At 24.9% G+C, this 16,478-nt stretch overlaps 1 protein-coding gene across 1 annotated transcript in view; it reads left to right on the top strand.

Annotated features, from left to right (window-relative positions):
- LOC107167628 (neuropeptide Y receptor type 2-like) overlaps positions 1-16,173 on the top strand; it is a 218,234-nt gene extending 202,061 nt beyond the window's left edge. Inside the window, exon 7 of the mRNA XM_089223629.1 lies at positions 15,415-16,173. The gene's annotated coding sequence lies outside the window, so the exon portion shown is untranslated. The remainder of the gene's footprint in view (positions 1-15,414) is intronic.
- Positions 16,174-16,478: the final 305 nt, after the last annotated feature.

Here is a 16,478-nt window from a genome sequence, read left to right on the forward strand (position 1 = left end):
GTAAGCCGCTTCTTGTTAAAACGAAACAAATGACTCGGTGGTTCGCTTTACCACTTAATTAGGCTATCTTTAAGGTGAACAATAGCCCAATTCCTTATGCCAGATAGAAAATACGAGGTTGTAACTTAAAGACGTCATATTTTTATTTTGGTTTACAAAAACTGCCATTGTACATTTATGAATCACAATCGTTACCTATTTTATGTAATATTTGTAATACCAACAAATATTTGACTGTTTAGTTTATTTATTCCACGATTCATGTACAAAGAAAATTGCTCATCAACCAAACAACTTATTTCATTACACTTCGCACCAACAAAAAATATATATTCGCCGATTTAAACAAATCTACGTATATTTTATGTACCTATATCAATGTTCCTTATGTAGTTATGTGTATCTCATTATGCCCACAAAAATTATAGAAAAATTTGGCTCTGCTCACACTACAATATAAATATAACATTACCTATGACAAGTGTTTTTTTTAACGATCGTAAATATTAAAATGAATAACGTCATCGTGAACATTTTTGCACTACTGAATACGAACAAATTATTTTGTGATTTAAAATCTGTCGATATAAAAACCTACAATGTCTAATACAAAATAGTAATTAACTGTTTCAACATTACTTCTCCCTTCCTCCACAATAGCTCATAAATATATTTTTTGTCGTGATTTAATTTATAACAAAATGCCTATTTGTTTTTCACGCATAAAATTTGTCACAAAATCAATTTTATTTTCAAAATAATTAAACATATATACATAGGTAATTTGTATTAATGCACAAAACCATTAATATCAATAAATTTAAATAAAACGATAAAAACTTGTTCAGTATCTAACTTATAAAATAAAAATAATGACGATACGATACCAACTGCAATTATGTATTAATACCACAATGATAGTCACATATTCAACTGTTGTTATTGTATTTTCTTAATAAAAATTATGAAAACCAAATAATTTATTACTGCTATAATGTTATATACGTATACACGAAACGCATTAACTTCCAACATCCAAAGCACAATACATTTTTTTACAAAAACAATTTTTGTATTGTACGCATGGTGTTTTAAAGATGGAAACAATTAGGCTCATGTAGCCATGTAGGTAACAAGAACAAATGGTCTTAACAATTGTAGGGAATGCTCGAAAATATTTTAAATACTTGTGATCACTTCAAAAGCATTAACTAAGAACACTAACCATTAAAGCTATAATAATTATATATTTGATATAACTAACTAATTTGTATATTGCTATGCAATGAAAATATTGTTATTATACTGTTCACAATATTTACACACGAAAGTTTTATGAAAACGGATTATAAAGGTACTTATACTTAATTTATAAATTTCATCTTTCAGTAGAGTGTACACTTAATTATGACATTATTGGTTATGTTTTGGTTTTCATCAGTAAAATTTCATAATTAATTGACTTATTAAAAAAAAACGCTAACTGAACTGTTGAAAACTAAAATATAAACATCAATCCGAATACTAATTTCAAACATTCTTTATATTTGCTCTATAATTATTTACACGTAAACATAAATAACAAATTGCTTAAATTTGTTAAAATGTGATAATCTTGTGGTATTGAAAAGCTGGCCCACAGATTAAAGCAAAACTTTTAGGCAATCCGTCATTAATGATATCATTGAAAAGTAAATATCTATATCTAATTATGTTTACTTTGATTAGTTACAAGAGTTCCATACAAATAATAAGCCGATATGTAATATAGTGTTAATATAGTATTATTGTTGTAAAAATACTTATTAATAGGTAATAAAATTAACTATCAATTTGAAAATATTGATCAGAATATTTTTTTCTTTCATCCATTCTCCTTCTATAGGTCCTATAACCTCAAAATTTTTCAATTTTTTCTAGATTATGGACGTGACGTATGCTGCTTTCTTAATGAGTTGCTTTGGTTTAAATTAGGCATTAACGATTATCGTTTATCATTAACGATATTAAAAATTTATTTTATTTTTGACTCCATTTTTCTTAGTTCAAAACTTATTTTGAATACGAAGTTATTCATATAAATCAGTTGTCCGAGGTATTACTTTTTAGTTAGAGTATTCATACTAATACTGTTTATTCGTTATATTATACTTTTCCAAAAGATTCAAATACTAAATGATATCATTATAATATAATTTAACCCCTTAAAAAATAATATCATAATACCGAAACTTCCTTTAATTAATATTTACTTTAATTTTATTGAAATTGATCAATAAAAGTTTATTTAGATATATGAAATCATTAAGTTAATTCTATTAGTATAATATACCAGGTTTATGATGATAATTAACTTTTTTTTTTTTTTTGTTCCTTATGGTATCGAGGACTGGAGGAGGAACTATGGTGCCAGTACTTCTCCTCCAGCCCCCAAATGATGATAATTAACTGAAAAAAATGTTTAGTTAAATTATTGTTACTGAAACAAAAAGTAAAATTTCAAAAATTATCAGTATTTTTTTTGTCAATAATAGTATAGAATTTATGATGTGTGTTGTGTACTTATTTATTTACTAATAAATTATACCAATAAAAAATGTTTATTAATTTTCATTTAAAAGAGGAATTAATAAATATTTTTTAATTATAAAATTTTTATATTTTAATCGAATAGTACAGTAGGTATTACATAAATCAAAATATTATATTTGATGAATTGTTAATGACATAACTTAACTGAAAATTAATATTATATACTTGAACTGTTTGATTATTAATTCCAAAGTGTAATATAATATATGATGAAACCGAATGTTTTTTATTACTAATTGATTCAAATTTCAATTTGATCTCTTAATTATACTAATTTGATGAATAAGCATAACACTTTTTCCCGAATCATTAATTTATAAGCCATAAGGGACAACACTTAACATATGTTTTTAATAACAAAGTCGACATTAATATCATATGTTGAATATCAACTTCAAATAGACTTAATGGAATTATTATATTTTTTTATTCCATATTATAATCAATGTAAGTCAATTTTTTTGAGCGAACTAGGTACCTATTTTCATAAAAGTTAATATTCTTATAACGATATAAACAATTATTTTACTAGCCACAAATTTAAGAAAATTAATTAATTTTAATTATTGATTATAATAAATTACACTTAGAAATTGCGAGTTGCGCCTCGAATTCAATGAGTCAAAAACAAATATAATTTAATAATATGTAGTTTCTACATTATAAATTTCGTAGTACAAGTACATGAACAAAATCGTAGTGATGTTATTCAAAATGAAAAAAATATTTAATGATTTAAATTTATTTTCAATTTTATCCAATAATCTTTGATAAAATCTTAATACATATTGAGGATTAAAAACAAATAAAATAAATGGATGTTCGCTGCTGTATAATAGTAGATTTAAAGCTCGAAATTTATTAGATAACTGGAATATAGTCAAATAATATGAATAGGTAATTGTTCTTTTAAATAATTTCCAATTTCGTCAAAATTAGAACTTCAAGTAACTTAGTGGCTTAAAAAAATATGTGCTATATAAATTATTTTTGAGGTTTTTAGAAAAACTGATGAACATCATTTATTAAATCATCAAGCTTTTTGCCTTATCAATTGAAGAAAAACAAATTAAGTCTAAAATTTTTATGCACAATATTTAGAAAATTATATGCTGTCCAAAAAATACAAAATAAATGTTTGCTAAAGAAAAGATAAAAATAATAAAGTAGAAACAATAAAAATAATTATGAAAATATTATTAATAATTAGAATAACCTGGTGAATTCTAAAAAAAAAACACGATTAAATAATTGTCAATAATGTAAGAGAGAAAACCTAAAATTAAAACTCAGTAGTATGATCATCATTTGATAAACACATGAGGCAGAATAAAGGAGCATTGACTAAGTAGTTAGAAGAAGAAAATGGAACAAGAAATGAAAAAGATCTTATTCAACGCGAAGCGACTAAGACAATTAATTTCAGATAACAAAAAATTATACTCTTGTATCGTTGGGATTTGGTACTTATAATAATTCTCTATGAGTAAAATTAAAAGATATTATAAGAATGAGGTAATCTTCTGTCAGTTCTAAGGAATTAAATTTGAATACATAATATCAACGTTTTGATCAATGACCTTCATAATATTGTTTTTTTATTACATATTAAATAACTTTAAATAATTGAATTGGAAATGTACAGAGTTCTATACACTTCAACTTGTTATGTTTTATACTAGTGTTTCAACTTATATGTATATTATTTCATTGTTTATACTAGGTATTTACTATTTATGAGGAAAACGAAACAAATTTTATAAAATTATTTAAATAATTGTAATTTTTTGAAAAGTTTGTTCTACACAAATACACAATTTTAATTTTTTTTATTATTATTATATTATTTTATAGCTTCTAGATAAAAATTGTGATAATTATAAAAGACTATTAATAACAATAAATTTAATCTTAAAAAGATAAAAATACGTTTAAAAAATAATTTAAATAAAAAATTTGTTAAAGGTGATATTTAAATAAAAACAAAACATCCAATGTGACAAACCAATAAACTTAAAAGGGATTATTTAGAAAGTGGTATTAATTTTCCTCTTTTTAAAAATAATTTATTTAAACAAAGGCAATCTTTTAACAAAAACAAAACAAAACCTTACCATAATGTTGAATAAATATTTATAGTAGAGTAGGTACTAGAAATGTACTAAACATTATTTAATTTAATTAACTCATGAATTTAATTGTGAGCAGTACTAAATAATAAGTATGTTAAAATGAATAGAAACAAAAGACAGGATTTATATATGTATGATTTTTAAGTTGTTTACATGATTAAAGTTTACACATTGTATAATAAAGAAACATTTTCTCCATAGGATGCTTAAACCTAAGAAAAATATCAAAAAAATATCAAAAAAATATTTCATCAACATCAGTTTATGAAATAGTTGAATAAAATACATAGCTTTAAAATACATAAACACATTTTTGAAAGAATTAAACATACAAAGAGTATATAAACATGTATAATAATAAATACAATACAAAAAAGTATTAATATACACATTTATAATATTTAATTGAGTGTTTAGTCGTGTTACCTGTTGCACCATTCACGGTCATTGATGGGGTTGGGTATCGATATCTCTGAGCAATATTTATGGTTTATGGTTCAGTGAACTATGATATTATATACTAAGGATTGGTTTGGTAAGCCAACTGTAAAACAAATTTGTAATGTTTCAATATTTTTGTGATCAAATATCATACAAATACCACAAATATGTCAAAGCAAAAAACTAACACAAACAAAATATCCATTGTGGAATTATATGATGACTTATGGTCTACATTAAAATTTATAAGTTAAGCAAAATGTTTATCAGTTAATTGTATTTATTTGTAAAAAACGATTTCTACTTTATTTGTTAATTTTTTTTTTTTTCATCAGATTTGTGATCATATTTACTTATAAATGAAACATTTAAATATTTATACAATATATAATACTTAATACATATAGGAAATAATTATTAGGTATACTATTGGATAACTTAATCATATTATTTGTTGGAAAAATAATATAGTTTCGGTTTTGATAATGGTTCTTTTTTTTTCTTAAAATTTCGACGTTTTAATAAATAACTGTACTTTAATCGATTATCTTAAGATATTACTATTAAAAACTTCAACAGAATAAAATGAATTAAAAAATTCCAACTAAAGGATAAACTAAAAGGGTGAACTAATTATAAATTCATAAAGTAAATTAGAACATTTGTACAAACTAAGAATATTTCCTTTAAACAATTTCCAAACTCTACTAATAAATGTACGATAAACAGTTGTAATCATCGTGAGTATATTAGCAAAATGTAAACAATTTCATTGTATAAACCTATGATAATCACATATAATTAAGTGCATGTTTTATACACTCCAACTGAATCCAATACAATACCTACCTACTACACAAGATTATTATTGTTTAAAAACTTCCATCGATATAACTGAATTCAAAATATATTACAATATCATTTATTTTTTTGATATATTGTTAGGACGTATCATGACTTATGTAATAAGTTCATAATGTGTATAAAATTGTATTTAATTATAATATATAATCACTCTCATATACAGTTGTGTATGATAGACGACAGTAATTCGTATAAATTATATAAACGAAATCTCTTGGGTGCATTAATTATTATTGATATTTTTATTTTATTTGTATTTGCCGTTTCATAAGATTTAATATATTTTGATCCAAATTAAACAACTTTAAAATATTTTGTTGATATATTACAGTTATATAGTTATTTATATCACTTTATTTTAATTGATAAAATATTCAAGACCAAATCTATGCTCTAACGTTTAGGTGTACAAAATATAATTTAATAGCTAATGTAATGTCGAATCGCTTTATTAAGCCACTTATTTAACAGTAGACAATCTATTTTCATCAGTTACACAAAACAACATAAATATGTGCGATTTTTTGTGACCAATAAATATATTAATGTAACTGTTTATCAATTAGAATAATAATATTATTACAATTCACTATTTCTTACACAATAGGTAGCTTATAAAGTGGCTGTATATATTTTCAAAAACATAAGTTTGCATTAAAAACTTACTTAAATATTATAATATACCTAACTAACATTCAATCCAATAAAATTAATGACCTGCCATAAATATTGATCGTAATAAATAATTTATTGGGATACAAATTTGCTTTGAACAGTATTCAAATATATTTTGAAATAATTACTATGCTTTTTTCATAGAATTATTCTAACTTTGGCTACTATTGTTATATTAGGATGTGTGCATAATATCGATTAAATAAATAATAAAAACAACTGAATATCATAAACCATTAAATTTATCATCATAAATGTCGCCATTTTTTATTCCACGGATCCCGTGATTTATAAATCAAAAAGTTCTATGAAAAATAACTACTGTCCGAGAACCTATTACTATAGAAAAGTTCATCATTTTTTATAATATTTATCATGATATACTTTTAAACTAAAACGACAATACATTTAGACCATTTGAGATTTACCAATAAATAAAACTGGCTCATGAAATCTCATTTTTATTTTTATTTTTTTGTTTTGAATAAATCTGTATGATTAATGTTTTAAGTGAACACTGCAAGAGACTGCTGACTGCTATTTATTGATGCATGTGCGTAGTACCCAATATATCAGATATAATATGCAATTCAATATTATATAAGTTACTAAATAAAATGAATTTAGTGGTTTAAAAAATATTATATTAAAAGAGGTTTTAGTTCGTCCAAAAAAAAAAAAATATTTCTCGTAGAAATTTTAATTGGATATTTTCCTATAATTTTTTTTCTGAATTTAATTCACTATTGTATAGATATTAAAATTTTCAATTTTCAATAACTAGATACTTAAATAAATTGTATTTTATATCTGATTAAGCTATTTCAGTAGGTATCTAAAATAATATGCATTAAAAATATATGATTATAAATACAGTAAAAAATAATTAAACTCCAGTATAATAAAAGAAAGAATTTATGGTAATGTAGTAATAAAATACGAATAGTAAATATATTTCAAACTTTGACTTTTAGAAATATTAAAATAGATATAATCCGAAAATTATAAATTCATAAGTTCTAGATTTCCTATACGAGGCCATATTATTATTTTTCATTAAAAAGGTATGCACTATTTATTATACTATACTGGGAATAGGATTTTATCAGAACTTATTTTCAAATGGCATTTATATATATATATATAATTTTTTTTTTTTTTGCTACACTTCGTGACCAAAGTTTAGCGTTATTATTATTATTATTATACGATTCAAATTTAACGTATATATATATATATATAATATATATAAAAATGTTGCTTGAAAGAAAAAACAATATTTTGTCATATTGTCATAAAAAGCCAATATAATATGTCATATATTATATTTTCTTTGGCTTGGATGAATTTGAACGTATCGTTCGAAGTTGAATCAGTAATGGTTTTTCAATAATAATTTAAATACAAGTCACGATCGAACTAAAACTGTCTGAACAACTCATGCATACTCACGAGTTCGCACGTACGCTTTCACTCGAAAATACATACGTCAGACATTGTTTTATGGTCAAGATACTTTGGCGGCCTCTGTTTTTATTTGAAACAAACTACAGGTTATTGAATCTCCTAGCTGTATAGGTACCAGAATTCACACACAAAGCGAACTTAAAAACTTATTAATTAATTTTAGGTTGAAGTCCGTGTTCATTTTGACAGTTACCGTAGAAGATCTAGGGAGGATGCGAGTTAACCTCATTTGATGCCCTATGTTCTTCGGAAAGAATAAAATATTGATGAAACACGGAAAAGCTCACTCTCTATGGGAATTTAATGCATGTATACTTACACCGATTTTTCTACCCGACACGTAAACCTTCCAAAACACAATTTCACAATTTCCCCCATTAACAACGGATACATAATAATATATATGTATACTTTAAAATACATCTAAAACATGAAAGACACATTTGTTTGAGAAAGGAAAAAGACTGTTCTGCTATGGCAAACAATGGTGAGTGTAAATAAAAATTATTGAAAATTCTGTCGTCTGCTTTTACCAGGCTAGAAACACTTCAAAGACGGCATGGCCAACATTATTATAATGTATAATACATTGCAAATAATTAAATTACAAAATAACATGTCAAATTACATATTCATATACTTTATTTGATTATCTAAAGTATCATACTATTCTTAAAAAAAAAATTAATCTGTAAAGAAAAAAAAATATTGATAAAAACAACAGTTTTATTCATTTTTTGAGATGGCGTCTTGTGTAGGCAATTTAATAGCATATGCGAGTAGTTATTGTATGATCTCATCGCATCTATCATATTATTAATATTATTATACGTAGGTACTAAATACCAAGCTTACATTATCATTTATCAGTGACACACAATACTTTTTTTTAATGGTATAAAAATTATAATAATTTGTCCCAACCACCAACACATGATAATAATTACTTTTAATTTAATATATCTATAAAACGTATACATAATATCTTATTATATAAAATGTACACTATTCTTAGTGATATTATTTAATTATTAAATTACTTTGCCATGAAAATAAATGATATATTATCCTAACAATCAATAAATAATATAGATTAAATGTAATTTTTTTTTCATTTATAAGCGCAAATATTTTGCAATCCTTTAATGAAATAAAATATCTACATCTAAAAATGTGAATGCTATGTATTTTTTATATTTTCAGAAAACTATGCCTATTACAACAAAGTAAAAAAATTAAAACACCACAAACAATTCAATAACTTTTAGTGTGATTACTAAAAACTTTACACTTCTATTATGTTCTAAAATTAAACACATCGTATAAAAGGTTATTATGTTGTCCTTGTAATAATTCTCAAGTTTAATGTTGAAGTATAATATTAAGTATTTTAATTAATTTAATTATGTCGAAGTTATAAACTTCACATTACGAACATAAAGTAGCTGCATGAAGTTCACTATGAAACAAGGATGTACAAAATCTGAATATTACTGTTAAGTATGCTATAAAAGTGAATTTATGACTGAGAAATGTGTAAATTTACAGTAAATTTTCATATTTTTAAAATGTCTTGATTAATACTAAACTCGTAACGTTTAAGGGCATGATACCTGTACAATGAGTGATATATGATTTTTAAATATTATACATAGTTATATTAATAAATCTATAAATTAACTTAATTTTTTACAATAAGAATTAAATGCTTTACCCTGCAATAAATTTATTTTCCTAATCCTAATAGTATGTTTTAAAAAATATATATTTATGTTATTTAAAAAAAAAACCCCCACTCATATTGAATTAGTAATTTATTAAATTCTGATCATCTCTATAAATCTTATTACTCTCATTTAAAATATTTTTCTTGTAAATTAGCTATTGCATACAAATATTATGATGTTTATAGTACAATAAAAATCTGTTAAATTTGAAACATAATAATTAAATGGAAAAATTTAATAGAGTAATAAATATCTATTAAAATTTTATTTTAAGTTTCGATTCGGTATATTATACTAATGGTATAATATAAGAATTGTTTCAACAGATTACTATAAAATACTGAAAATATAATTTTGATACGTATGTTTATAATAATTATTTTTTATTGTATCTTTTTTTTTTATATATCACAAACTTCCGATAATAACCCCTTAAATGGTTGTTCTTATTTTTAAAATTCATAATCCAATATACGTAGGTGTTTAATACTAATATTTATACGTAAATTGTTTTTACTATATTTTAATAAGTACTGCATTTCTCATATAATCTAATAAAAACCCAAACAAACAAAAATCGTAGTTGATAAAACAAAAAGGAAATGCGATACGCATTACAAAATATGTGAAAACAAATTACAACAGCAGCATTACTGGATGCTGAAACTCGGGGAGCGTTGAGACAATGACGGCGTCACTCCAATGTTTATTGTCTATAATATTATATATCTATATATTTTTTTGTTTTGGCAATAAAACAGGATTCTCGAATTGTACACGTCTTAATAAAATTACTTTTTACCCACACGGGTTGAAAATTAATATTTGTTTGCTGTCGGTACTTAATAATATTTGATATATTATTTTAAGATAAATAAGATATATAATATCAGCTGGATAGTGTGTTTTTTACATAAATGTCTTCCAAAGTCCTTCTCACCACTCCGTTACCGCGAATGGAAATAATTATGATAAACCCATACTGTTACAAACTTATACAGCAATCGTTTACTAAGCGTGTATAATATACAGAAACGAAACACTTTGCATTATGATATAATTGCAAGTTGAAATCGATTTAACTAAAAAACCCCGGCGGGGAAGCAACCTCTGCGATCGTCGTCGTTGTGGTGTGTCGTAGTGTCGTCGACTGCACGACCCGTGGTTATAACGAACAAAGCCCAGGGGTCCAAAAGTGACCGATATCGTTCATTTATGCCAAAATCTACAGGATTATAGTAATCCGTATACTTTATAATGTATACGTATTATATTATTATACCGTAGTGTGTTTTGTGCAGCCGCGTATTTTACATAATATCGATTGTCGCGAGATCTAAGTATATGTATCTGAGCAATTCCGACGACTACGCCGGACGAACACAGAACATAATAATATCATATTATTATACATTAAATGCACACACTTTATACCAATCGGACGATCATTTTATTATAGAAACGCAAGTTCATTTTATATCATTTTTTACACACACTAAATTATTTTTAGAGATGTTACGAACCATAATATTTAAGGTCGAACCGAACTTTCCTTTAAATTAACGAACTCTAACAGATCCGAACCTACACACTTTTAATCGAACCCGAACCGAACCGAACTCTTCAAATATTTTATCGAACTCGAACCGAACATTAAAAGTTAAATTGGGTATTATTTTATTTAATATTTATTTATTTATCATTTAGCCACCATACCTCAGAATTATTGAATAAAGATTTTACTACTATTTACTTTAATAGTTAATAATTATGCATGAGATTTTTAATTTTTAATTATTAATATGATGATAACTTATAAGAAAAATCGAAAACATCAATATCAGCAAACATTAAACAACTAATAACAATCTATTTTTGTATCGAGGGTTTTCATAACAAAGTCCCCCTTCCCCACCGCACGGAGTATCTACTATCTTGACAGTCTCGGATAATGCGCTGAATGGTCATTGGCTATGGGTGGTAGGAAAGGTGTGCGGCGGCCGGTTGAAACACGCAATTAACAATGACAATAGTAATAACTTATAAATAATAAATATTAATTATTAATTATTTAATAATAATATATAATTTTGGCCGTTACTCCATCGACTTTTATTTTTATTTATCTGGTTCGATTATCGAACGAAACTATAAGATATTTGATTCGGTTCGATTATTTGAAATTTCCAGTTCGGTTCGAAAATCGAACAGTTCGTAACATCTCTAATTATTTTGATTATTAATTTAATTATTTTCTGGTACTTTCAGTTGACATGTCAATTAAACTTCAAAACAATAAAAAAGATAATTGGTATACAGGTATATCGTTGAACGTTATTAGGTTGTATCGGTTTGTCATCATTCAATTATATAGATTTTTTTTTTTAATCAATTTCACTTGGCCAATAACCCAAACAACCAAAAATATAATATACGTTATTGAACCAAAAAAATCACGAGGTTAAGTATATTAATAATATAACTCAGAAATTTGTTTAATATTGAATCAATAAAAAAAATTTAAGAATTGAAGATAGTAACATAATATCTGGTAACACACATGGTTGTAATGATGTATAATAACAATTCGTAGTTTAAAGAAAAATAATATATTATTACCAATAAGTTTTATAAAATTCAATTCAATAAAAATTAAGGTGCATTTGTATATTATATTTTAACAAGTTATATTTAGTTGTGAATACTTGTTAATTGACCAATGAAAGTTGTTTGTTACATTTGTATAGTGTGTGGTACAAACGCATTATGCTACAATATCGTACCGGGGACGACAAAACGACAATAGCAATTATCAACGTCCAACAGTGTGATTTTAATAATCATATTATTTTATGTATAAATTGTGTAATTGTGAATTGTATTTCAAATAATTTGTTCACGCGTGGAAACGTTAATTTATACCTTCAGCTAGTGTTGAGCAAAAAGTATTATCCGGTGTACATTATTCGCGGGTACTTAAATTTGCAATCCAAACAAAACTACACGATGATAATAAAATATAAATACAAATGTTGTGAGGTTGTAACAAATTACGTTGTCATTGCTTTTATTAGCTAGCAAAGGGACTAACCACGCTTATTTTTCACTCCTCCCGCCCTCCAGAAATCATTAAGAACATCCAAAAACAGTGGCTATTATTCAAAAAAAAAATCCATTTCAGGCCAAACCCATAAAAAAAAATACAAAGTTTTCCTAACAAACAATGAAATCGCATTAGATAAATTAATAAATAATATAAAATGATATTTTTTAGACCGTATTGAGTATATTTTTTCGAGAAATATTCCTGTTCTTATTGCAGTAAACAATTAATAAATTATTTATTTAAACCAACGTCCCAAAATTATAATTCATTATGAATTGAACAAGTTTTCATTTTAAAATTTGTTTTTAAAATCAATCGAATGCAAAATAGATTTTAAAATTATTTCTCAATCAAATATACTAACTAAATAGATAATCAATCTATTGATTTATTTATTATTATTATTTTTTTTTTTTTTGATCAAAATACATCGACAACTAGGCCATTAGTAAAAGAAATTTTTCTTTTAGGTTACATTTTTAGTATTTTAAGTATTTAAATTTTCTACATGAAATTAAATTGTACAATTCTATTTTAAGAATAAAATTAAGTTTTTTACATCCTGTTGGTTTGGTCCAAGTGCTTGACAGATTTGTACGGAGATGTGAAATTGATTTCGATACTGGTTGTATTTTTGACATTCAGTGATGATGTGGTTGACGGTTAAAAGTACGCTGCATGACTCACATAGTGGAGGATCGTCTTTACTAATCAAGTAGCTGTGTGTTAAGTGTGTGTGACCAATTCGGAGGTGGTTTATTATGGTTTCATCTTTTCTATTGAGCTCAGGATTTTTCCACGGGTTTATAATATTTTTTATTTTGTTGAGTTTGGTGTTGAGTTTTCACCAGTGAGAGTGCCATTTATTATTTGAGTGTAGGTGAATTTCGATCTTTGCATCTGCGAATGTGATGGAGTTTATGGTTGAAGTTGATGTAGAGACAATTGCATTATAAGCTTCTTGGTCAGCCATTTCATTTCCGGGAATGCCTATGTGCCCCGTGATCCATACAAAAAGGATATGTTTATTTTTTTTCCTGCAAGAAAATTTTCTTCTTGGATGAGCTTTGTGATATCTAGTTGGTTTCGTGTATTTGTGATGACGATTAAGTTGCTGAGTGAGTCGCTAAGTATTATAAATTTGGTTTGGTGGTTTGCGTATTCTGTGTGAAGATATTTTACGGCTTGGTATATTGCCATCGCTTCTGTTGTAAATATTTATGCTTGAGGTGAAAGTTTGTATGCTATGTTTGATTGTTTATTATCATTGCGAACCCGACTCCGTCATTAGTTTTTTATCCATAAGTGTATATGTGTACGCTGTTTGGATATTCTTGCAAAATGTTTTTGAGCATGTTTTTATATATGAAAGGCATTGTGTTTTATTGATTTATTATTTATATTCATTTATTGACTTACTAATCATTAGAGCCCGGATAATTATGCACTAAAAAGTATCAAAATATGCCATATAATATGCAATAAAAAAAGTTATATTAAAAAATTAAAAATTATGTTAAGCACGAAAAAAATACAAATATTTAAATTTAAACACATACAAATAAATACATAATTATTTATATTTAAAAAAAAACAAAATATACAACTCAAAATGTGTGTTTTTATTCTTTATTGTTAAAATTAATTATTAAATGATATTCAAGTTTTTCTTCGGTAAAACTGTGCCGTCTATCTGTTAATAAATGCTTGTATATTGAAAATGATCGTTCAACATCTACCGAAGTTATTGGAGCAAATTTAAAAGAGCTTAAAATCATTGGATCTTTATAGTTTTGATCTAGTAGAACCACTTCCGCTTCCCCTATTAATACTTTATTAATGTTACGTAATACTCTTAGGCTTTTGTTTTTGGAAAAAATATAATTTAATTTTGTTTTTAATTTTTGCTTCAATATGCAATAAATTTTGAATTTTGCCAAAATATGCAAAAATATGCAATAACCTTTAAATATGCAGAAATATGCAAAAAAAAATTTCTCCATTAGCTTCAAATTATGATGATTCGTGGAGATAACTGACAACAATCCAAAAATATTAAAAGGAAAAAAATATGCAATTGCATAGAAATCCGGGCTCTACTAATCATTTACCTACCGCTGTACCACAGAAGCCACGTGTAAAATATATGGAGACTGTTATGAAACCAATACAATTTAGAGTTTAATTGGTTTAATAAAATTTATAAAAATTTATAAAAATATTATTTTATTAAAGTACTTGATAATAAAGTTGAACGTATTTCATTCTCTCAATCAATATTTATTTTAGACAAGGCCGTAGAACTTTTAAAGTATAAATAAAATATAAGATTATAACCAGATGAAAAAAGTTTTCGTACATTTTATAGATATTTTCAAATTGATTGTGTGTTTTTTTTTTTTTTTTACAGAACATTTATCAAGACACTTATGGTTCCATACGATTGAAATTTCCGCCACAAACTACTTTACGCCTAGCCCAAAAATATAAGACTAATAGTTGCCTAAGAAATATTAAATAGATTTAATTAAAATATTAATACTAAATTTATTATTTATAATTCTTCTTTAATATTATACTTAAGTGTAATAAGTATAGTGTTTGGATCAATTAACTATGTGTGTATGATGTGTATAAATAAAAGTATATTATTACCACTTTCTACCAATCTAATATAATACTGTTGTGTATATGTATATATATAACTACTATCCTTCATGACCAAATAATGTGTTTGGTAAATTAAAATGTTAATACATTTTACTATAGTTATATGCTTTTAAAATATTTATAGTTGTAGTGTTAAGATCTAATATTCTTCAAACGTATTTGTAATGTATGAATATAATATTATATAATATATCTAGCGTAAATAAGATGAAATAATTATAAACTAATTTGTAAGTTGTAACTATGTGTTTAAAATAATTTTAAGCAAAATATTATTGTTGTAGTGTAATGTGATTGAACTTTTGTTTTATATTTCATAATTTTTGTTACCTTATATGTTTGTGCCATGCAATTCATGTAATGAGCCCACATGTTTTGTGTCGTACAAACTAATGTTGATTTATATAATTTATCCTCCGCCTTTTTTTTTTTTCAAGCACGGCAATATAACCATATTTTTATATATACAAAAATAAAATGTTGTTTTAAATTCACCAAATTATGTGTTCTCTTCATTGTTAAGAGTTCTTTAATTACTACAACGATAATACTTCTTATAACAACGAAATACGGCGTGGTATTTCTAAAATATTCTCGGAAAAAATACAGACTCGAGACAGATTTGATTTATAGAAAGTTCTTTGTTGGTTTAATTTACATTAAAGATATTTTTCTCAACGTAATTAGCAATAAAAACATTAACCATCTTATGGAAAGTACATTCCTTTGATCCCTGACTATATATATATATATATATATATATATATTCTCAAATCCATGACCATGTTTACTACCATTTGATTA

This window comes from Diuraphis noxia, unplaced genomic scaffold, assembly GCF_037042655.1.
Source record: "Diuraphis noxia isolate RWA-SAM2 unplaced genomic scaffold, SU_Dnox_SAM2 contig0003, whole genome shotgun sequence".
NCBI classification, from domain to species: Eukaryota; Metazoa; Arthropoda; class Insecta; order Hemiptera; family Aphididae; genus Diuraphis; species Diuraphis noxia.